The sequence below is a fragment of the Protopterus annectens genome, chromosome 8.part0, assembly GCF_019279795.1.
Source record: "Protopterus annectens isolate FY-2018-M chromosome 8.part0, PAN1.0, whole genome shotgun sequence".
NCBI lineage: Eukaryota > Metazoa > Chordata > Ceratodontiformes > Protopteridae > Protopterus > Protopterus annectens.
Genome location: NC_056741.1, coordinates 20279247 through 20304155, shown reverse-complemented (window position 1 = coordinate 20304155; position 24909 = coordinate 20279247). Strand labels below are relative to the sequence as shown.

Genomic DNA, 24909 nt, shown 5'->3' with positions numbered 1-24909 from the left:
GTGAGTTTTAGAGAGAAATTTGACAGAAAAGTTTCTGACTAGAGGTACTTAGCTCAGCCAAGTCCGAGACCACGTCTATGCTGGAAAGCGGCAAACGAGATCTGGGGAGGTAGTGGTGGTGCATCCTGGGATATGAGGTGACTCAGCCAATAAGAGACTGCGTTCTATTGTATAGCGCCGAGTCGGAGCCGAGGATCGGCTCCGAACCCATCTGTAGAGAATGTAGGCGAGACAGGATCACATTACATCATCATTTCAGTACTGGATTACATAATGACATTACATACATATGGTCATCTGACTTCTGGTTCTCAAACTACCCACTTTACCAGAAACTGAACCAGAATCTAGCACATATGTGTCATAATACACATACATATTGCTTTGCTAGGATGTGTTTTAGCATCTGGAAGCTTTAAAACCATTTAAAAAAAATCTGTCCTTCCAGGGTAGCAATAAGTTCATCCCTAGGGACAATACAGTAGGATTTCTTGTCCTGGTTTTCACAGACATTTTCTCTCTGGCTGCAGAACTGTAAGATAGCATCTTTATGGCCTAAACCAGGTAATTTAATTCCAGACTATTTTTCAAAGTTACCTAGACTGAGAGTAACCTCTTTTCTTCTAGTATCCTCTGTTAACAGTATATTCATTTCAACAGTTATAATACAGTCTGCCCAGCAGAACCCACTGTTGGCACATTTTTAACAGAAGCAGCTTTACAAATACATTTTCAACACAAGAACTTGTACAAATCAGTTTGATATACAAATGACATATAATTCTTTACAAAACAGCAGCTAGCTATGCTGACATATGTTACATCTCCACTACCCTACTTATCCTGGCATGGCTGGCAATAGTTCACATCATCACACTTGTCAGTTTATGTCACAGTCGATACAAATGTGAAAACCACATAAAAATCCATTCTTTATCAAGATAATTTCTTCATTTTGTGTTGGATTTAACATATCATGCCTGTACATGGTTCCAGGAGGAAGTTATCTAAGTGTACATGGTCAGGGGGTTAATAATTCAATGCCTTCAGCTTTAGGAAATATGAGAGGGAAATTCTTTAATTCAAATGTTTGGGACTGGTGGCATTAGTTTTTATTTGCCACTCAGATTCTTTGCACTCAAGTCTAAACCCCCCACCTTGGAATCTAACTTGATTACATTAATGACAAAAAAGGCTAAATGAATGGTCCACATTACTTTGAATATGTTTCCATAAACTGTTCCTAATGTCTTGCTTCTTGATATCCCATAAATGTTCATTAATTGTATCTCTCAGTGACCTGGCTGTTTTATCAATATAGAAACAAAGGGCTACTTTTTCTGTCTCACAGTTGCACCTTCTAGGGCATGAAATTCTTTCGAACCCCTTGACCATTACATATTCCCCTTCCATAATATAATGACAACAGGTACATCTCCCACATTTCAACATCCTGTGAGGTCTCTGTATTCTGTAAGTTGATAATTTCTTCCTTTCCAAACAGTAAATGCTATCCCTTCTGAATGTCATTATGGGGCGATCACCTAGTTTTTCCATATTTAAACCTCCTATTTCCAGCATTTTCCACTTGTATCGCAAAGTATACTGGATACTTCTTGCCTCATTGTTGCAAGTAAGGATACATCCCTTGTTAAATTTAGTATAATTGACCAAACGTCTAACCTCACCATCGTTAGGACTGCCTAATAGTGGTTTGAAAAAAATGACCCAATCTTTTTTGTCTTACCTCTTGGAATATTTCTTCCAATAATTCTAGGAGGTATCCTTTATTTAGTAACATAGCCTTTGATATTCCCCCTTCCTTAAAAAATATATCCGTCTCAGGCATCATCCTTTCTAATCGTACCAGTTGCCCTTTTAAAAGGGCCTTCTTCTAGTGCAAGGGATGCCAACTGCTATATAAAGAGTCTGTTTTTATTTTAAAGTATGACACTTTAATTCCTTAGGGTCTTAACACTGAATGTAACTGGAGGAATCTGATTTAATTATTTATTAATTAATTATTTAATTAGATAATTATTTTATTCTAATATATAGTTGCTCATGTCTGTAAGTTTATACTCCTTGAAGGCTACACAGCTGAGGTGCTAGAGTTTTGTGTGTGTTCTTTGATTTGTATTAAATTTGGAAAAGCAGCCTTTTGCTGTTTCTTTTATTATTTGGATTCTTGGTTGTATGTTTATTTTTTTAATTACTTCTCTAATAACTGGATATGTAAACTAGTCTATGAGCAGAGCAAAGATGTTTCAGAGTAATCCCAATTTGTAGTTTTTTAATCTATATTTACACTTCTTGAATGAAGGTTGAATGTTTGCCTCACAATACATATTACATGAAGCTTATATATCTTTTTATACATTGTCCCTGTTTACTGAATTTATCGCTGGTGTATCTGCCTGACTGGTCTGAGGTTGAGTCCTGCCAGTCAGAGTATGTGCATGTGTGTGTACGCGCGCGTGTGTGTGTGTAGTTTGGAGTTTCCATGTTTTCCCTGTACACACTTATCCTGATACCCTAGTTTCCTCCCCAAAACTAAATTGCCCTTATATGCTACATTTATCCTTGCCTTTGTGACTTTAAACGGTAAGTGAGGGGCATATTAATTTACCCAGAAAACAAATCAAATTATGTAACTTTGTAGTTTCACTGTGTACACTACTGCTGACTTCCTTGTGCCTGAAGAGGTTCTGCTGGATCAGTCCATGTGTCCCCTTAATAAATGAATAAATAAAAATATGAATAAATAAAGGAAGAACAGTTGTTCCAGTCTTGCATTTTGCAAGATGGAGCTGTTGTTCGGTGAACTTCCAGCTAGGGCTTAAATATTTTAAAACATTTCCAGGTCCTAAATAATAAAGGTTGCATTATTAACCGTTTTATTTGTTACAAACCGTTAAAAAGAGAATAAGTAGGACTTGAACCTGTGTTCATCTGATTGTTGTGTCCTTCTGTCATCTTAGATCATAATGGCTGCTGCAAGACCTACTAAAATGGGGAGTGCAGGTGCAGCTTGTGATTTAGCATTTGCTGAACTGTTTCTGAAGTGAAGACACTTGCATGACTGTTCCTTTAAGTGAGCCGTGGATGCACACTGGATTGATAAGTGATTGGGGAAGGGACAGAGGAAAGGTGTGGTACAGACTTGTGGGATAAAAGGTACTCTATTATATTAGGCAAACCTGGTATATTGCAGAAGGTTGTTTTCAGATTGTAAAGGAATTATATATCTGACATCATGGTGAAGGTTGGAATTAATGGGTTTGTTTGGATGTTTTGTAATTTTTGTTTCTTTTAATGTCAACAGTGGTATTACAAAGGTCTTGAACTACTTTTTATTAATAATGTATATTAATCTTGTTGAAGGTTAATTCTTCAGCAACCAAGAAAATATTTATATGTGAGACTGTAGTTTAGGAAGGTTTTAACCTTGGAAATACAGCTAAGAATTTCTTGTATTTAAGACTGGATGCTTGTGTCTGTAGCCCAGCAAGTATTTCTTGTTTCTACTTTTGATTTTAAAAGCAGCTCATTTTTAGTGTTATGTACATACTAGTCATATTTCGCAGTGCCTGAACTAAGGAAGTTGTACTTCTAATAATGTATTGAGCAAAAGGTGTAGTTGTAGACCATTGCAAAGAGTTGTAAGAGAAAATCTTGTAACTTTGGTACCAGGCTATTCCCACATTGTAAGAGAAAATCTTGTAACTTTGGTACCAGGCTATTCCCACATTGTAAGAGAAAATCTTGTAACTTTGGTACCAGGCTATTCCCACATTTGCCAGGCAGTTTTGGTAGTTCCTGTTAACCTGGCTGTATGTTTATCAAAGTTCTGCTCTGTGATCTTGGCTGTTAGTGCTGGTACCAGGCTATTCCCACATTTGTCAGGCAGTTTTAGTGGTTCCTGTTAACCTGGCTGTATGTTTATCAAAGTTCTGCTCTGTGATCTTGGCTGTTAGTGCTGGTACCAGGCTATTCCCACATTTGCCAGGCAGTTTTAGTGGTTCCTGTTAACCTGGCTGTATGTTTATCAAAGTTCTGCTCTGTGATCTTGGCTGTTAGTGCTGGTACCAGGCTATTCCCACATTTGCCAGGCAGTTTTAGTGGTTCCTGTTAACCTGGCTGTATGTTTATCAAAGTTCTGCTCTGTGATCTTGGCTGTTAGTGCTGGTACCAGGCTATTCCCACATTTGCCAGGCAGTTTTGGTGGTTCCTGTTAACCTGGCTGTATGTTTGTATCAAAGGTCTGCTCTGTGATCTTGGCTGTTAGTGTTGGTACCAGGCTATTCCCACATTTGCCAGGCAGTTTTGGTGGTTCCTGTTAACCTGGCTGTATGTTTGTATCAAAGGTCTGCTCTGTGATCTTGGCTGTTAGTGCCTATACTTCTAAACACCTCAAGTCCCTTAAAACAGAAATTTTAAGCCCCATGTTTACCGCTGTGTAGGTGGGCCCCTAAATTGGTAGTGTGTTTTATGATGCTCGTATTTAACTCCTAATGGGGAATTTAATGTGCATGTCCTAGGCAAGTAAATTTACTAGGCAAATGACCTGGGGCTGGGGTGCCTTTCTAAGTCTAGCAAAGCTTTCCCAATAGAATTATGCTATCCTGTAGCTAAATAGGACATTGGGAGCTAGGCATTTATGAGCTACATTTATCCGTAAGGCACTTGAATGCCGATCCTGGTGTAAATTTCCTGTTCCCCATCCACTGGTCTAGGTTGTGTTTCTCTCATTTTAGAAGGAGTCAAGTGTAAGTGTTTTTGGTTGCTTTATAAAAGACTGTGGTGAAACACAAACTATTGCTTGATGGCTTATTCTATATAGGTAAAAGCTCATGACTGGATTTTGTTTTCTGGGGGAGAGTAACTTGGGCTTGAGTCCTATAACATAAACAAAGCCATAAGTGATGCTGGTTATTTTATTTATTTTTTAATGTAGTAAAGCAAGAGACTTTATTTTGTTTTTGACAAATTGCTTTAAGATGAAATGAGTTACTAAAAATTTGGAAAAGCTTCAGGTCATGTTTAGATATGGAGTGCAGCTCACTAAAACCTTTAAACATTGTTCTAGATTTGGCCGCATTGGTTGTCTAGTAACTCGTGCTGCTTTAAAGAGTGGACAGGTGGAGATTGTTGCCATTAATGACCCTTTCATTGAGCCAAAGTACATGGTGAGTGCAGTTTATTACTCTAGATCTGTTTTGGTAGGGTTGTTTAATATCTAATACTGTACATGTCTTGCAGGCCTATATGTTTAAGTCCGATTCTACCCATGGATGTTATAAGGGGATGGTTTCAGGAGAAGATGGTAAACTTGTGATTGATGGAAAGCCTATTACTGTCTTCCAGGCGTGAGTACCCCTTCTCTTTTTTTGTACTTAGTTTAATATTACTATTCATTTACCATTTTTGTTCATTTGTTTCCTTAGGCGTGACCCAAGTAACATCAATGGAGTGATGCTGGTGTGGAGTATGTTGTGGAGTCCACAGGGGTCTTTACTACAACAGAGAAGGCGTCTGTAAGTAGTGCTTTGATTTTTGTACTGTTTTTATGATTTTTTTTTTCTACTTTTCTTTTTCTGGACCAGAAAGACTTCAAGGACAAACCATCTCAGTCAAAGGGTGTCTGGAAAGTACCCACCTCCTGAAGGTGAGGGAAAATTGCATGCTTAAGTAATGTAAAAAAGCTTAAATGTTTAGCAATGATGAGAACCTAAGGAGGTTACCACTTTGACTGTTTAACAAACGTGTTTTTTTTTTTTTCCCTCTTCTTGGCTCACCTGCAAGGGGGTGCAAAAAGGGTTGTAATAACTGCTCCCTCAGCTGATGCCCCAATGTTTGTTGTTGGAGTGAATAATGAAAAGTACAACAGTTTGACAGTAGTCAGGTAAGACCTCTGCAGTCTTTGGCAGACTGACTATGGGACTTGCATGTTCTAGGTAATTACACCACTATAATCTGTGTTGGGCTCGCTGCATTGACTTGGTTTCAATGAAAAGGCTTACTAATGGCATGACACTCAATTTATGTTTCAGTAATGCCTCCTGCACTACCAACTGCCTGGCTCCCCTAGCAAAAGTCATCCATGACAACTTTGGTATTGTGGAAGGACTGATGGTGAGTGAACTTCATTGTGGAAGGTCTTGTGGTGATGGCATTTAAAGGTATCTGTTGGGACTTTTAATCTTTGAGTGATAGGAGTGCATTATCTATTTTACTTGCATCACAGGAGGAGTATGACTTGGGGTGGTTATTGCTGACTTCTGTAGGAAAGCAAATGCAATACAAGTTTTTCCCTGCATTGGTTTATTGTATTTTGGCATCAGCATTTTGTCAAGTCTTTGTCTGTCTTGGGAATAGTGGGATTTAGACTGTGCTTGTTATAAGCAAAATTTTGCTTTGGGTGTGCTGGCTTGATGCATGTGTATGCAGGAATACTAAACAGTTTTGCTTTTCCAGACAACTGTCCATTTGTATACAGCCACTCAAACTGTGGACAGCCCTTCTGGTAAAATGTGGCATGATGGTAGAGGGGCTGCTCAGAATATTATTCCGGCATCCACTGGTGCAGCCAAGGCAGTCGGCAAAGTCATTCCAGAACTAAATGGGTCAGTACTACAGAGTGAGGTGAATCTGCCTAGTTGGTGTGAGAAAGCTATAAAAACATGGGAGGGAATATTTTACAGAAAGTGACTTGTTATGAGATGGGCTCCCTGCCTACCTCCAGGCAGGGGGAATTCTTAAGAGGGGAAGAATGCAGCAAAATTGGAAGTCTGCTTATCCAGTATTCTTCTACTACATGGTGGGGGAGGGGTGGCTTATGAATACTGGCCCTCTTGAGGGCTCTTTATAAATATTGACTCTATACTCTTCTACATTCACAGGAAGCTGACTGGCATGGCATTCCGTGTTCCAACACCCAATGTCTCGGTTGTGGATTTGCCATGTCGCTTGGAGAAACCTGTAAGTAGAACTGCTTGGGAGAATGATGCTTGGGACTCTGTAGCCCTAGATGTACATATATGCTGAGAGCTCTTCTTCATTCCTTGTTTTTGTTTTTTTGGGGGGGGGGTGCAGTCTCTTTTCCAAGTTAGGCCCTTTAAAATTAGTGAGCTTTATATGATAAAAACAAACTGCTCATGACTTTAGGACAAGCAAAGCTTTGTGGTGGTGTGTATCTCTGAACATTTTTCTCTCAACAGGTAGTCTCAACTGACTTTAATGGGGATGATCGTTCATCAGTGTTTGATGCTGAGGCTGGAATTGCTCTCAATGAGCGTTTTGTCAAGCTAGTGTCATGATAAGTACATTCTGGTCTCTTAAATTAGAGTTGAGTCTCAATGGCAAATGTAGTTGTCCCCCTGAAGTTTCTGGGGATTGCCCTGTTTGGTATAGTCTCCATTTGTTAGAAAATGTATGGTATACACCACACTTTTGGCCACTGTGTAGAGGACTGCTCCTTGGTGCTCCTCAAGCCTCTTGTAGAAGGATCCTGAGATTCTCAAAGCCTCAATGCTGACTAAAAGGGCTACCCTTCATGATGTAGCCAGAATTGGCTTGTTTTGAAAAACTTTCCTCATGTATAATGCTGGTTTGAATGGAATGGAGAAGTTTTTAAAGCAGTCTTCAATTTTTTTTTTTTCAGGTATGACAATGAATTTGGTTACAGTCAGCGTGTTGTGGACTTGATGGCTTACATGTACAGCAAGAAGTGAAGCCTCCAACTCTGAATTGTAGCCTAAACAAAGTTCTTCAGCTTTGCACTTCTATGTATCTTGAACAATTTGGAATCTGTCATGAACACTTAATTAAAAATGCTGTGACATGGGTCTTCTATTCACTTGCTATCCGCCGGACTGACTTCTCTTGACTTGTGAAGTATTAGTAGTGCCTCCATAGTATGATGGGCAAAACTGGTCCTAAAACTTTATTTGAAGGGGGAGCTGTAAGTGTAGAATCTAGTTTCTTGGTTTAATATGGAAACTCTCTGGAGCCCCTGCACAACACCAATGAATGTGCCCATTTGTATGGGAATTCTGGGATTGAATCTCTAGTGGGTTGCCCATAAAGGGTGGGTGTGCATCCACTGTGGCAGCGAAGGGCTGCCATTGGATAGCACATGCATGTTTTTTGCCCTCTAAATTGCCATATTGAGAAATTGGTTTGCATACTAGTGGGTTTCTCCACTTCTTCCTGATCTGGAGGTGGTCATGCCACAACTTCATACAATCAATTTTCATGCCAGAAATGTGTAAATGGCCAAAACTTGGATGAGAAGCCAAACTCAGAATCCCAGAAATGGGGGGGGGGGGAGACAAGTGGTGATTGCACTAACTTCAGGGGGGGGGGAATGGCCCCTCTCCCTAGTTTGGATGGGAATAGTTGGGGAGATTAGACTTTGGTTTATACACAAATGTATGGTCAGGCTAGTAAGTGAATCTAGTTGGACTGTGGCACATGGCACTAGAAGAGGTAGTAGGTTGGAGCTTCACACTGGCATTTACGTGGCTAAGTTAGTAATGCCCTCTCAAACACTTCATGAAATTTTTTGAATGCTTGACTTCTTTGCACTTGGTATAAAGACAAGCTTTTAAATGCCCAGTTGTGGGGGTTCAGTATTTGGTCTGGTATCACTCTTTACCTGAGTATTCCCCAAACCCTCCTTGCCCTTTCAGGAGGGGAAAACTAATGCTGCAACCCCCTTACTGTGTGGGCTTTTGCCAAGCTCCACTTAATATGGCTGAAGTGTGTGCGTGTGTGTGGGGGGATTTCTTGATGTGTCCTGCCAAATAACGTCGTTGTCTGGAATGTTTATGAAACTCTGGGCCCTTGGCATTGTGTGCTAAAGTGCTGTAGCTGCCTTGAAGCACATGGAAAGGCATAATTGTGAATTGAAATTTGCTGTTTATTTACATCAAACTCTCAATAGACACAAGTTGCCCTGAAGAGTTGCTATGTCATCCTGAAATTTAATTGGTGACTGGAAAAGAAGCTTGCATCCTTCAAGGAAAAAAACTGTCATTACCCATAGAGGGTGTGTGCATGCAGGTGTTGCAATGGTGTGCCCTTCCACCAAGTGAAGTTGGCTAGTGTTTGAAGATATTGCCTGGTGATTTACCACAGCCAGTTATGGAGCTAGGGTTACTGCCTGTGGAGGGTTTTCCATTGGAGCTTAAGGGAAGGTAGTAAGATAAAGCTCCACCTGGTTGCACACTAGCCAATCAGGGCTATTGGGCTATGTTCAGGCTGCTACATCCTAACTAGGAGACTGTGTAGATGCCACTTGTGGTAAGCTTCCTGCTGCACTTCTTGTTACAGGAAATGTGTATTACTTGGGAGGGAATGGCTGTGCGGTTGGTAGGTGTGGTAAGGAAATGGAATGAAGGTGGTGAGCTGGGCATGTTTCAGTGCCTGGGAATGTGAGCTTGGTGCGTTCATAACCATAGGAATAGCCACTGTGAACCACTACCAAGTTTTCAGTGGAATGGGGGGGGACCTAATATATAGATAGATGGAGATATATATATATATATATATATATATATATATATATATAAATAATAAAAACGTATGTGTATTAAAAGACTGTGCTGAAGCAAACAAGATTACCTTAAACTACCATTTCATCCCTAGTGCAGATCAAATGAGCAGCTGGCATCTGGTCTGTATATGCCAGTGCCCCAGCACTGGGGAGAATTTCCTGAGATCCCATTCTAAATGGAGAATGGGATGCACTACCTGTAGGCTTATACTCTATTACTAGGCCAACTACCACAAGGCCTTTAAGCCTAGCCATGCATCCCAAATCTGACGAATTCTGATGCCTTTAAGTGTAAGCATGGGCCTGGGAGATGCCATTTACAGGTTACTTGTCTCCAATGGAGACATTGGTGCGAAACCAGGGATGAATATTTAAGTAAATACTGGGCCCCTTCTCTTTTTGGATTAGCAATGCACACCACCCATGTCTGACCAGATGACTCTAGCTCTGTCAATGCAGTGATCTAGCAGGACTCCTACCAGGAAGTTTTCAGAATGGTGTGCTGAACATAAATGAGAACTGACCACCCCCAATTGACTGGTTGGGTTAAGGAGATTGTGGTCTGTGGTGCAGCCTCACACTGACTTGGAGGAATGACTTTACTGTATGCTAAGCTACCCCCCCCCCCTTTGTAGGCCCCGTTGTATCTGGGAGACTTGCTGGAATGCCATGCCTCTGCTGTACCTTTCCTTTAGGGTATAACTCTTCTAGTATCCCCCAACCTACATAAGCGATTATCTTTTGTGTAACACTCGCCTGAGATGGGCATTACCACTTTTGTCTAGAAAGCACCTCCAGATCTGCTAATTAAAATCTGGGCACCTAACTTGTAGCCTGGGCCAAAAGCACAGGCTAGGTGCTGTAAGAACAATTTCTTAAAAGGCAGGCTTGGTGTATATCGGGCACGTGGGCTTTCCTCACAATCGAGCATTCTTTGAATGTAGTGTTGCTAGTTTGGCCAGGAATAAAATGGTGTGAATGCGGTCTTTCCTATATTTGCAAGTTACTCCTTTCCACCTTTGTGGATAGTAGTCAGTCCCTTTCAGCTAACCCATGTCATGGCTTACAAGGATAGGAGTAAATACTGCCCAGCTTTGTTTTCTGTGCAGCCAAATTCTTTTGGTAAGAAATTACATCCCCCCTAACAATGGTTTAGCTCCATGTAAACACAAAGCCAGGATTGAACCTGCAGCAGTTTGGTAGACCTTGTGTATACACCCCCCCCCCCCGCTCCTTTCAGGGTGAAGCAGCAGCTCAGTGCCCACTGTAGTAGTGATAGCTGTGTACTAGATCGTAACCACATGTTAGTAGGGGCAGTCACTGGTAGGTTATACTGTGTAAGTATGTTGGCCTATTGATTTGGTATGTCAGACCTGAGTAATATGAACATGGTGTAACAGGCTGAACAATCTGTATCAATTGTAGGAGCTCATTCCTAAGATGCACCTCTTAAACCACTCCTGCCTTAAATGCAGAGATCTGGCTTTCTAATATAAATCCAGATCTAACTCAATGCTACAGGAGCCATTGAGTGCCTCTCTGTGTGTGGAGGTGTAAACCCACTACCAGAAAGGGTCAAACAGCTTATAAAGGAATCTTTGAGACTTTGGATATGAGATGGCATCCTGCTTGCCTTAAATTTTAGCTGATTAAGGAGTATAACTGTTTCTGGGCTTGTAACTATAGCCTTCACTTCTAGCTTGACTCGGAGCTATTTTTCATTATTTTGTTTGTACTTTTAACTGCTTGTTTTCTGCTGATTGGTGTGAGGGCTTATTTTAAGCAAGGAGTCATTTTTAGTGGTCTATTTCAGGTGTAAATCTGTGGGATGCAGATACTTTGTCTTGTTCAAGTAAAATCCTGTTTGTTTATTGCATCGGATGGCATGCAAGAAGGAAACTGAGCAGGATCTGCTTGCCAAGAACTGTCTTCCTGATAAGAACAACCTCCGTACTCCTTTATCAGCTTCTGTGGGTCACCCCCAAGCTCAAATATCTTTAACAAGCAATCTTGTTACACAATTTTTTTTAATTGTACGACACCTCATTCAGTGGCCTAAAAGTTGATCCTGTCTTTTCTCTTGGAAAAGACCAGCCTAATCCTGCACCTGCCAGCTTTTTGGGCTACACAACTCTAGCTTTGGTTTTTATGTTGTAGCCTCATTCCTGCATTCAATACCTAAAGTAGCAAAGCCTTAAAGTGTTTTTATACAGGTCTGTACTTGCAATGGCTTTGTATTGCAGTGGTTACAGAGTGTTCACTCCCTTGCTCCAAGTAACTCAATTTATATATGAATTAGTATCTTATGCTTGTTCCAATCAACTAGGATTGCTTGTCTTGCTTCAGTCAAGGATATCCATCTTGACTCCATTGTGGGCTACCTACTTTATTTTGCACTATGTAGTTTTAGTGAACTAGGTGTAACATTTCATGGAGTGAACTCCACACTTGGCTTAAATTTACCTTCTTATCTTGCATTACAAAGCTTGAGACTTTTTTTTTTGTCCATGGTAGTCCACACAAAGCTACATCTAATAATGGTGCACAATTTACAAGTTGAAGAAATTTGCTGAGGCTTGGTCCTTGGTACATGTTACTAGTTGTAAGTATCCACAGTCTAATGGATTAGTTGCAGTGATTGAAGTCCTGACTAGAACTCTTCTGATCAGTAAACCAATTGATACCTAATGCAAAGAACAGAATATGCCAATCAGAAAAATTTTGCTATAAATCCACCAACCCTCTCGGACCATTAAGCCTAAGGTTATGATAGTGGAAATTGTCAAGTATTTATGAACCTAGATCTTTGTACAATCTGAAGGAATCCGACTTGTACTACCAATCTCCAAACCAGTGGTGCAGTAGATTGCTTGTGCTAATGAGACTACACTTGTTCGAATGCCAGAGGCTGGTGTACTTCAAGTAATACTGATGTAATCCCTAAAGTTTCAGTTGTAAAATAATCCCCAGACTACTGTTCTTTTGGCTTTTCCCGGTTAGGGGTCGACACAGTGGAACTCTGGTCCACTAATGATTGGCAGATTTTTTTTTAATGGGTGCTGAGGTGCCAGCTTGATGCCCAACCTTCAACAAATGCACACCCATTCTATGCATGTCTTTTGACCAACTCTCAGTTGCAGGGAGGACATACAGACTCCACACAGAAGGCGCTCCATCTGAGAATTGAATGGGAGAACCTCTTGCTGTGAGGCAACAACGCTACTGCTGCACCACCCCCACGGCTTCAATCCTGTTGCTAAACCTGGGCTGTTTTTTTTTTTTCCTTTTCTAACCAGATGGGGTAAATGTACCAGACCCAATGTGAAATACACTGTGACTTTATTTGTTACATATTGATGTGATTTCTAGCTTGTAAAATATCTCCTATTGCATGCCTAACAAATCGGACGGAGGATGCAGATCACTGTGTATTGTACCTAGTCAGCCACTGTTGCTAGATATCACATGCATGTAAGTTACTGAGCATGTGCAAGATCAGTGCTATTTTGTATAGGCAGTGAATGCCAGCATGAATGGAGATGCGCCTGCTTGTGTGTTTGAAGTAATGAGTTGGTCAGCTTAAATATATGTTCCAGTTGATGTGTTTATAAACAGCTTGAACCAATACCCAGCCTCAGTTGGTACATGTGACAATATCCCTGTTTGTCTTAAGTAGTCATTGAAAGCAATACATGGTAATTAAACCTGACTTGCTAAAAGAAAGCAGGGTGTATGTGAAAATACATGAAAAAGTCAATGCATTGACAGGAACTCTGGGGCATATGATTTAATATTTCTAAGCCAAATGCTGCATTGTGGGATATCTGGAGGGAAAAAAGATGCCAGACCACATCTGGGCAGACTCTGTAATTGTATTTAAATAGTGTTCAAAAGTAGCAATACTTGATAAAATAAACATGTTTTTTTCAGTGTGTAGTCAGTCCTTTAAGGGAGGGGGGTAACTTTATTTCTATTACCTACTTATTCCAGGAATTAAATCCCAGTCAAATCCTGGCTTTGTATCACAAACAGTGATACTGCTAGGTAAAGGAAGTTCCAGTTGTATAAATGTAAGTGCCAGCAGTCTTGGCAGCAAAGATTTGTTCATCTGTACAACATTAACCTTATTAAGCACAACCTGGATAACTGGATGGGTAACAGAAACTACATCCCTGGTATTCTACTAGTATTCCTGCTGGATAGGGACATCGGATGCTGACTTGTTGGAACATGGGCTAAATTCTTGACTAGGCTTGTAAGGGCCTCAGGGCCACTAGCCTAGTAACTTCCTATGATTAAGAAAAGCTGTATATGAAGTTTCAGTGATGACTATTCTGACTCTGAGGCTTTATTGCTGAGCCCAAGAAGCTAGAAGGCCAGTGGGGAAGGGTCTAGTGCCTGTGATGACCATCCTTTCTAGTGTAAGGGTTGGAGGTGTGGTCTCTCTTAACGGACAAGGTTAACAGAGTGGTGCAGTCTCTCTCAATGAACAAGGTTAACTGGACCTGTGCTGAAGTAATGAGAGGAGTGATTGACAGCTGCAGTGACATTGATCCTATCAGAGAGGAAAAAAAAAACTAGAAAATGGCAGGTTCTCCTCCTGCATGAAACGAAAACTTCATCTCCTATATGGACTTGTGTTGGCTTGATGCGAGGTAACCTTAACATATATTATTGGCTGCCAAGGCCTTATGTTCTTGACAAAGACATCCCTGCCTGTGGAAATCCTCTGGTGTGCATGGGGCCATGAGTGAGATGGGTTTATTGTGTAGCAGGAGTGGTCTGCTGAGAACTACAAAGCATAGTAATTAGAAGAAAGACTTGTCTTTTTCGCCTGCCCCCTTTCTCACAATCAGAGGAACATTTATCCATTTTTTTTAAACAGTTCTAGACAGATAGCTAAGAACAAATGGATCACAGAAGTAGTGTTGACAAGTTACACCATTGCCGGAACTTATTCCTTCCACTCCAAGACTCCAAGACAATGAATAAGATTGGCCTTATTCTTGAGCCATCAGTTATTGGCCATAAAAGTCCTACATACACTGTCTTTAACATAGAAAGGAAGCAAATCTTTTTTTAAGCTTTGTAATCGTGAGAAAAAGAGGACTTGTAGAGGCCAATTTTAGATCTCACTTCATTTCAAAATGCTGGACAGTGCAGATTTTGCCTTCTGTGCTGATGCAGATTGTTTGAGGTGACTACATACATATTACCATCCATAAGGCTGACAGACAGTTTATCAGGTTCAAATTGGGAAAGGTTCATTCTCAGTTTACATGTTTTCCATGTAACCTTTCTGTTGTATTCAGAACGCTCATCAGATGTCTAGTTCCATTTTTATCATCTAATCACATTTGCTCTTATTTGAATGATTGCCTCATCCAAGCCAGCCCTATTCAGTGTTTTTCTCTTCCAGTACAACAAACTTCACAATGTTTTAGTAACCTGTGTATTTACATTGGTTACCAGTCAGATCTACTTCTGTCTAAGAGGGATTCTTGAAAGCAGTATTACATCTCAAGCCTTCCAAGATAATTGTACTATTGGAGAGAGTTCAGCTGACAGACTATTTTCTATATATTTCAGAAATAGAAAGGAATGACTATAATACATGCCTCGTGATAGACTATTTTCTACATATTTCAAAATAGAAAGAATTGACTATAATACATGCCTCGTAGCCCTGAGCAGATGTCCTCCTTTAGTGCCAACAAGTCAATGTCAGATTGTACATGAGGAAGATATACTAGGGTTGCTACCTTTCCAAATGGCCAAAGTGGGACATTTGTGCTAAAAACATCAGATTTTGCAGGGCAAAACATACCCACAGCCAGTACAAAGGACAGAACTTCAGTTGTTTGCCTGAATAAAAGTTTATTCTTGTAGCATTTCAGTTCCTTATTCTGTTTCGTATAACATTTAGGTGTTTCAGATACAGAATAACTGTTTTATGCAACTATTACATACAATATAAAAAATAATTTTATCCTAAAATCTCAGGACATATGCCATTTTCTCACAATATTTTGCAGGACACAACTGCCCAAAAAGGGACTGTCCCTCGCAAAGTGGGACAGGTGGTAACCCTAAGATATACTGGCACCGCAGGAACCCTGGGGATTGGAGTATGCAGATTTTGTAGTGTGGCTACCCATAATTCCAAAACCATCACCCACCTACTTTTCCTCATTCTTCACATAACGTTAGGAAGTTGCATCAACTATGGCCACCTCTCTTGATTCAGAGTCACTTTCCTAACTTCTTCAGCAGTCATGCCTGACAATTGTCAGACTTTTCTCATGCAGTCTATCTCTTGGCTGAATGTCATCTTCTCTTGTCTTTTTTTTTTCTCTCCCCCAAATCTATTTTACCAAATCATTTTCTGCATTCCTGCACATCATAAAGCATCATAAATCTGGTTTCCTTGGTTTCTGTAATGGCTACCTTGGCTTCTTCTCTGATATCTTCATTAGTTTGTGTCCCAGAATGTACATTGAGATTCTCTTCTCGAGTACTTCATTTCCATCACTTGAGGCTTACTCAGATGCTCTGCCTTCACTATCCCAGGTTTCTGTGACCTACCACTGGTCACACCACTGTTTGTACATTTTACTTTTCAGCCTCTGTGACATTCTCATGTTTATTTATATTTTATTTATTAAACATTTGTTAAAAGAGAAAATCCGACTATGAATGAAGCCAATTTTCACCGGAGGCCCAGGGAGAAACACTCCAGATGCATGTCTTTCTAACATGGGAGGAAACCGGAGAACCAGGAGGAAACCCACATGAATGCAGGGAGGACATGCAGATTCCATACAGAAGATACCCCAGCCGAGAATTGAACCAGAGAACCTTTTGCTATGAGGCGACAACGCTACCACTGCAACCGTATAGTTATGTCACATGACTACCCATAATATTTTGTGCCAGTTGGCTGCAGTACCTCTGATTCTAGCTTTGATCTCCTCATTCAGATTTCCCTTTTCATCAACCATCCCTCGCAACTGCTTGATGCTGTTAACCTCATTCATTATTCTCCCTCGTGTCTCCATTCGTGGCTTCTTCTAGTTTCCCTACATTTGCTGCCATGACAGTTGTCTTCTCTGTGCTTTGTTTCATCCCACATTCCTTTAGTTTTGCATTCCATTCCCCCTGTCATTTGCTGAAGTCCCTGTTCACAGTCCACCTGTAATGCCACATTATCTGCATGCAGCAGTTTTGATGATCTGTCGACCTGTTTAATGTAGTCCATCTCCTCTGTGAACAGCAGTGGTCTCAGAGCTGAACCCCGATGCATACCCACTGCCAGTGGGAACCCTTCTGTGAATCCAAACACTGTTCATGCTTTTTATTGGGTCCTTCTATATGGCCTACACTAATTATTTCAATATTTCTAGGACTTGCAGTCATTCAAAGACTGACCAAATCAGCTTTCTTGGGGCCTTTCATATACTTTCTCCAAGTCGGACTATTTCCTGAACTCTCTCTCTCTCTCTCTCTCACTGCAGACATCAGGTCAATTGTTCAGTTGTATTGCATCCTGATATGAATCCAACTGCTCATTTCCCATCTTACTTTTTACTGCTGTGCATATCCATTTATCAATCACCATCTCCAGCGCTTTCATGCACTGTGGCAGGAGTTTGATACATCTGACTGTCCACAGCTGTGATGTCCCCTTTGTATTTGTACAATGACACTAGAATGATTATTCTCCAGTCACTTGGAATATGCCATTCTCTCTGCCCTGAACTATGAGTACCCTCTATAGGCATTTTTCCATCTTGATAATATCTGTTGTGATTTCCTCTGAGCCTGCTGCTTTCTCTGACTTCATGTTCCTCAGTGTACATTCCCCTTCTTTCATTGTTAGCTGCATATGTGGTAATACAGCCTCTGTTTGGTCTTCTTAATTAAGAAGCTTTTTGATGTATTTTTGCCATCTGCCATTGGTGAACTCTGGACTGGCAGGTAGGTTGTTGCTGGCATCTGCTGAAATTTCTGGGGTCTTTACATACTGTTTTGAGATGCTGCCATTCTTCTTCTGCTTCACTTACTTCCTCTTCTTCCTCAGGTACTAGAGCCATGAATACTTGTTTTTATGTCTGTGCTTTCATTCAAGTTAACTTCCAGGTCTTCAGCCTAGTCTCTGATTTTAAAGTGTTATCTGACTGTTCCTTGCTGCTGATTGTTGCTAACAATGATTTATTCTGGGAACTGACTGCAAACTTATCCCTAATGAAACGATCTGTAATTTGACCCTGTTTGCCTTTTGTTTACTAGGAGGAAGTTTACACATGCTACATACTGGCCACTCTTGTATATAAACTTGTGACTGTCTCTCTTGGTGACCCACGTGTTGACATTAATTAAGCTGTTTGTCAGACAGAAGTCTAGAACAGCCCTTCCACCACTAGTCATGTTATCCCAACCATGTGAGCCCAGGTAGCTTTCATATCTTGTCCTGAGGAGACGACCTCCTCCCATAGGAGGATTGGCTAATGAAGTTCGCAGATGACTGCAAACTAGGAGCCATAATCGAAACTCCTAACGATGTGGGCATCCTACAAAAGGGCCTCACAGAGACAGATGCCTGGTGTCAAAGCCATGGCCTCAAGCTCAATGCCAAAAAGTGCATTGTCGTCCCCTTTGGTAAAAACTCTGTACCAATGAACTACAACATAGGTGGTAGTATACTTAATACCAAAAGTGTGATAAGAGACCTTGGGACACAGGTGGACAGTAGTCTCTCCTTTGATAATCACATTGCCACAGTAGTCAGGAAATCCTTCTACATGGCACACCTCATCACAAAAGGTTTCTCATCCAGAAAAAAAGAGGTCATTGTTCCCCTCTACTCATCACTCATTAGACCCATTATAGAGTACAACGCCCCTTTTGGTATGTACCTCACAAGACATCTACAACAACTGGAAAGGCCGCAGAAATACCACACAAAGAGGATTGCCTCAAACAGATGCCCTAAGCAGACCATCTCAAAAAACTCCAGCTTTACTCCGTCGCATATTGCCTACTCAGAGGTGATCTCTGCCTAACATACAAAGCTATGTCAAACCCAGAGCTGTTGGACATGCTCCACTTAAAGAAATCCCAATCCCTCTGAGCTACATGCTCTAGGGACCTAAACCTTGTCACCACAATAAACAGAAATTGCCGGAGGGATAGATTCCTGTCCCACAGACTTCCCATACTCTGGAATAAACTACCTATCTATATCAAACAAAGCTCCTCATTAGCACTCTTCAAGAAAAATCTTGGTGATTGGATGGGAAATAGGAAATTCACCCCGGGGATCACCTCTGTGGCTCTGCTCGACAGTGGCACAGGAAAATAATTTTCTTGGGTGGCAAAAGCCAGGGTACCTTTTTGGCTGAGCTTGTATAGGCCCCAGGGCTGATAGCCTAGTACCTACCTATGAACCTATGAGCACTCGGGTCACTCATCAAGACTAACTCATTTTTGTCCTGGTTTATTGAGGGTGCAGTGAGGGTCGTCTCATATAGGAGGAAAGGATGACAAGTACACACAGTAAAGTGCAATTTCCCTTAAGAGCACACAGAGATCACAGTCAGTCCGGGGCTGGTCGCTCCCTTGCTCTCCAGGTCCCCAGTAAGACTCCCCACTGGCACAGCTATAGGGACCAGATCTCAGCCTAGTGGGCAAGCTAAAACCTCCATCATCCTCTGTCCAACCAGTGCTTTGTGTCCCTGCCCAAGTAGCTGACACACACACACTTTGCAAAGATTTTATACAACTACACAGACACTCCTGGGGAAGGCTGGTACAGGCTCTCCAGCTGTGCCCCTTTGTCCCAGACTGTACGGTAGTACCAGCTGCCACCACCCACTAATATTTATCAGCTACTCAAAGGCCCTTAAAAGGGTGTCCAATTATTACTGTGCAATATTATTATCCAAATCGTAGTATAGCCCAGAGCTAAAGCTATTAGAGTGGCTTTGTACAATTTTACCAAAGGCATGCAAGTACTGTAAAGAGCTTAAATTGTCTCTACAAAAACAGCCACAGTTGAAAGGGTTTTAAGAATATTTAATAACAAATAGTTAAAGCATAAGACAATACTTTTTACTACACAGTGCTAGTCAAGAGTTCAGAGATCACAGAGAAATACTTAAAATAATTCAGTAGTACTGTTCTGACATCACAGAAAAACACTTAGTCTAATTTTTCTAGTTTCCAGCTATTTCTAAGAGAAAACACAAGTCTAAGATAAACTTACATATAGAGCAAGACAGTGCTGGTGAGTTGGATGGTCAAGACAGAAATGCTTAATGCTCTCTGATTCTCTCTGTTTTTAAAATCACATTCCTGGTTCACATTGCATCATTCATCACACTTCCCTGGGTTCCTAGGCTAACAGAAACTACATGTACATTCTTCACCTCTGGGCAGAAACCAGAGCAGTAATGGACCTTTATGCATGCAAATTCTGGCCATTAACTCTGGCCTTAAAACAATAGGCAGGATGCCTCACTCTAGACTTTCTGGCTCTGAGTTTTAACGTCAAAGGGTCACAACATGCTTTACTTGGTCAGTAGAGTGCACTGTTACATTTTTTTTCCCAGTTCCACGTGTAATACTACTTTTACCATTTAAGACAACAAGCTTGTGGTTTACATTAATATTTACAGATGGCAGAATTATCTCCAAAAGTCTATCTGCCTAGGCCGGCAGCCTTCACACCCTCATTTCCTTTCCATCACAGCCCTTCTGTGGGCACAATTTGAGATCATGAATACCACTGTGTCTTTACACCAGAGTCTGATGCTGTGAGTCTGTCACTCATGCTGATGGCTGGCAACCCACTATCTTTGGAAGGCTCTCTCACCACAGTTACCACACCACTTTTTGTTTGACCCCCCCCCCACTAAAGTAGAAGACAGTCTTCATCCTAAGACATGTGACTTTGCTGTACTGGCCTTCCGTGTTGTCTGCTGGCTACACAGAATGTTCACTCTCTTCCTTACCATCATGTAATCCACTTCAAGGCTCTGCCCCATCACAGAATCTATAATTAATGTAGAAATTATTAGTTCATTTTTCAAGGATTTACAGCTATTTTTTCATACAGCATTTGATCAGCAGAGCTATTCCTGGTAACTCAGTCAAGACAGCTGGACACAAGCTGACCAGTAGTTTACTGATCAGGGCTGCTGGGCATTATAGTAGGGGCACACTGACAGAGGCATAGATAGGGTGGGGAGAAGGAGGCAGCCATGCTGAGTACAAGTTGTTAAGAGGTGCAATTGGCAGATGACGGATGGTCAGTAGTACAGTTCCATTTCTGAATGCCAGTATGAAAATGAATTCCAATACTGCTTCTGTGGTCAGGACTGAAGCTCTTATTTATTTAACATTTGTTGATCAGGAAAGTCTGACTAGGACATAGCCTATTTTCAGTGGAGGCCCGTGGAGAAATGCTCCAGATGCATGTGTTTGGATTGTGGGAGGAAACTGGAGTACCTGGAGGAAATCCTTGCAAACGCAGGGAGAACATGCAAACTCCAAACAGAAGGCACCCCAGCCGACAATCGAACCAGAGAACCTCTTGCTGTGTGGTAACAATGTTAACCATTGCACTACTGTGCCACCTGCACTTATATCAGAACTTTGTGTTGTTTGTTGGCTGTAGCAAATGAAAGCAGTTGTTTATATACTGTGATTAATAACAACTCTCACACTTTTTGAAGTACAACAGTTTGTGACTGTTAATAAATGCAAAACCTGGTACTGACGCTCTTCAGAATTGCCTTGAGCACTGGAGTTTTACAATACGAGAACAAACAGAAAAGTGCCTATTTTAACCCTTTGGAGACCAGCCAGGATCTGAAAGTAAGCAATCCAGATGAACATGACTCTTCAATACAACTGTTTACCAAGACAGTGGAATACCCTGAAGAAAAATCTTAAACTGTCATGTTTGGAAACATGAAAATGGACTCATGTTAACACAAAATCTATCTTCCAAGGATAGAGCTATCTAAACAATCAACTCGCTATCTTTTGTTTCAGACTTCCTCACAACCAAGCATCAATGACCTACTACTTTTTTGTGCTGGGGTCAAGATACAATTCAGGATTGCTGGTGAAATCCTTATGTTGGCCTACTTCAAGTGTATCTATGACCCTTGTAGACAGGGAAGTGTGGAGTCTGCTGACATTCTCAAATTGAAGAAGAAAGCAACCAAAATGACTGCACCATAAAGCCTGAAAGCCCAGAGCAGCATTGAGCTAAAATTTCAAATAACAAGGCTAAAATTACAACTTTACAGTGTTTGCACAAGGGGAAGAGATGGGCTGCCCAGTAGCTGTGTGCCACAGAGGAATGGAGCCCAGATGCCCTATTTCAGATAGATGCATGAGAACTAGAGAAGCCACATAGGGAGGAAGAAAGGTGATGGGGTACCCCCATTTACTTCTCCCTGGGTGGATGAGGAGGTGCAAATGTTGCCGAGGATCAGTGATGGAAACCTGATACTGAACAGAAGCACCTACTTCTAAAGGAGATAGGGCTGCTTCTGGGTACATCGTCCACAAATGTGAGTAACTTTGACATCATAGTGCACTTCCCATTGCAAACCCTACCCATCACATACTTGACTGGACATTTGAAAGGGGGTACTGGTGGAGTTTAAGGAGCACCACCACTGCGAACTGGATGGATGATGGTTACACCACTAGTTATAGGCAGTGGGAGACACTTCTGAGACAAAGAAGTGCCATCTGATCTGAGAACCTGCAGTTTAAATATTCCCCATGTGAGAGTGGAGACAAGTTTGTCCCCCCCAAAAAATGTATTTATATGGCTTACTTTCTGTGCTTTGATGTGAACTTTGATGGTGCTTGTAGTCTGATTTTGTGCTTATTTGACAGCTACATTTCAGTCTTCTCTCTTTCAGCCATTTGTTATTGAAGAGTGTCAATGACTTTCTGGCATGGCCTATTTTGTATTTAATAATAAGGGAAAGGGTTAAAGAGAGAGTGACATCTCCTTATAAGACAAAGGGTATTACTTCAGTTTCCTTCTTCTCTGAGATGGTCCTCTATGCTTGCTTTAAGTTTGTGCACGCTGAATACATGCATTGAAGCCAAATGACTTCATATCTATATGTTACTCTTGTTCCAGTGGGCTTGGATGGCCACTGTCGGGCAGAAAAATAATTATTGCCATGTTCTGGTATACCATCTCCAGATCAGATTCACCCTAAAGTCTGTCTCGTGATGTGGGGTCAGTGCCTGTGTTTTTTTTCTGATTCTTAGTTCCTGTTATAGAAGCAGTCAGTGTGAATTGTATTCATCTTTTCATTATCTGGATGACTTGATACAAGCTCATTCTATTCAGTTGTTGATGGATTTTTTTCTAGTCTAGTTTTTCTAGAAGAAAATGAATTTCAAACTTTTTTCCTGGGAGTTGTTATAGATGTTTTTCAAAAGATAATTTTCTTGACTATAGCACAGTATGACTGTTCAATGAGTTGTGTCCTATTTCTAGTGGGGGTGGGCCACAGCTTAACCAGTATTAAGATGGTTCAGGATGACAAACATGACACAAGGAAATTATTCTACTGATTTTTGCCTCAGTTTTGCCCTGTCCCTTGTAAAATTTGGGGGTTTTCTGAGAAATGTTTGAGGATTAGTCAGTAACGCTGGTCAGAAGAGGTTCATACTTATTTACAATAAATGTATGTTGATGCAAACTCTGTTCTATTAATACAAGTCTTTGACTCCTTTTATTTTCATCTAGAATTCCTGAGCAAAAAAGTTGAGAGATATGTTGGCATTTGTCATCATCCAGTGTCCGTACAAGTGGCATAATTGACATTATGCCTCAGAACACCAGTCACAACATACAATGGAAGTTGGACAAAAAAGAAAACACTGTGGGGTCCTCAAAACACCAGTCACAACATACAACGGAAGCTGCACAAAAAAAACACTTTGGGGTCCTCAGAACACTAGTCACAACATACAATGGAAGTTGCACAAAAAAAAAAAAATACTGTGGGGTCCTCAGAACACCAGTCACAACATACAATGGAAGCTGCACACAAAAAAAAAACACTGTGGGGTCCTCAGAACACCAGTCACAACATACAATGGAAGCTGCACAAAAAATAAAAATACTGTGGGGTCCTCAGAACACCAGTCACAACATACAATGGAAGCTGCACAAAAAATAAAAACACTGTGGGGTCCTCAGAACACCAGTCACAACATACAATGGAAGCTGCAGAAAAAAACACTGTGGGGTTCTCAGAACACCAGTCACAACATACAATAGAAGCTGCACAAATACAAAACACTGTGGGGCCCTCAGAACACCAGTCACAACATACAATGGAAGCTGCAGAAAAAAACACTGTGGGGTTCTCAGAACACCAGTCACAACATACAATAGAAGCTGCACAAATACAAAACACTGTGGGGCCCTCAGAACACCAGTCACAACATACAATGGAAGCTGCACAAAAAATAAAAACACTGTGGGGTCTTCCGAACACCAGTCACAACATACAATGAAATCTGTACAAAGAAAATCACTGTGGGGTCCTCAGAACACCAGTCACAACATACAATGGAAGCTGCACAAAAAAAACACTGTGGGGTCCTCAGAACACCAGTCACAACATACAATGGAACCGGCACAAAAAAACACTGTGGGGTTCTCAGAACACCAGTCACAACATACAATAGAAGCTGCACAAAAACAAAACACTGTGGGGTTCTCATAACACCAGTCAGAACATACAATGGAAGCTGCACAAAAAAAACACTGTGGGGTCCTCAGAACACCAGTCACAACATACGACAGCTGCACAAAAAAACACATGGTGGGGTCCTCAGAACACCAGCCACAACATACAATGGAAGCTGCACAAAATAAAAACACTGTGGGGTCCTCAGAACACCAGTCACAACATACAATGGAAGCTGCACAAAACAAAAACACTGTGGGGTCCTCAGAACACCAGTCACAATATACAATGGAAGCTGCACAAAAGCAAAACACTGTGCGGTCCTCAGAACACCAGCCACAACTTACAATGGAAGCTGCACAAAATAAAAACAATGTGGGGTCCTCAGAACACCAGTCACAACATACAATGGAAGCTGCACACAAAATAAAAACTCTGTGGGGTTCTCAGAACACCAGTCACAACATACAATGGAAGCTGCACAAAAGCAAAACACTGTGCGGTCCTCAGAACATCAGTCACAACATACAATGGAAGCTTCACAAAAAAAACTGTGGGGTCCTCAGAACACCAGTCACAACATACAATGGAAGCTGCACACAAAAAAAA

General features: G+C 41.1%; 1 pseudogene; it reads left to right on the top strand.

The window, feature by feature from the left end:
• The first annotated feature begins 3256 nt into the window (after positions 1-3256).
• LOC122808616 overlaps positions 3257-24909 on the top strand; it is a 76371-nt pseudogene continuing 54718 nt past the window's right edge.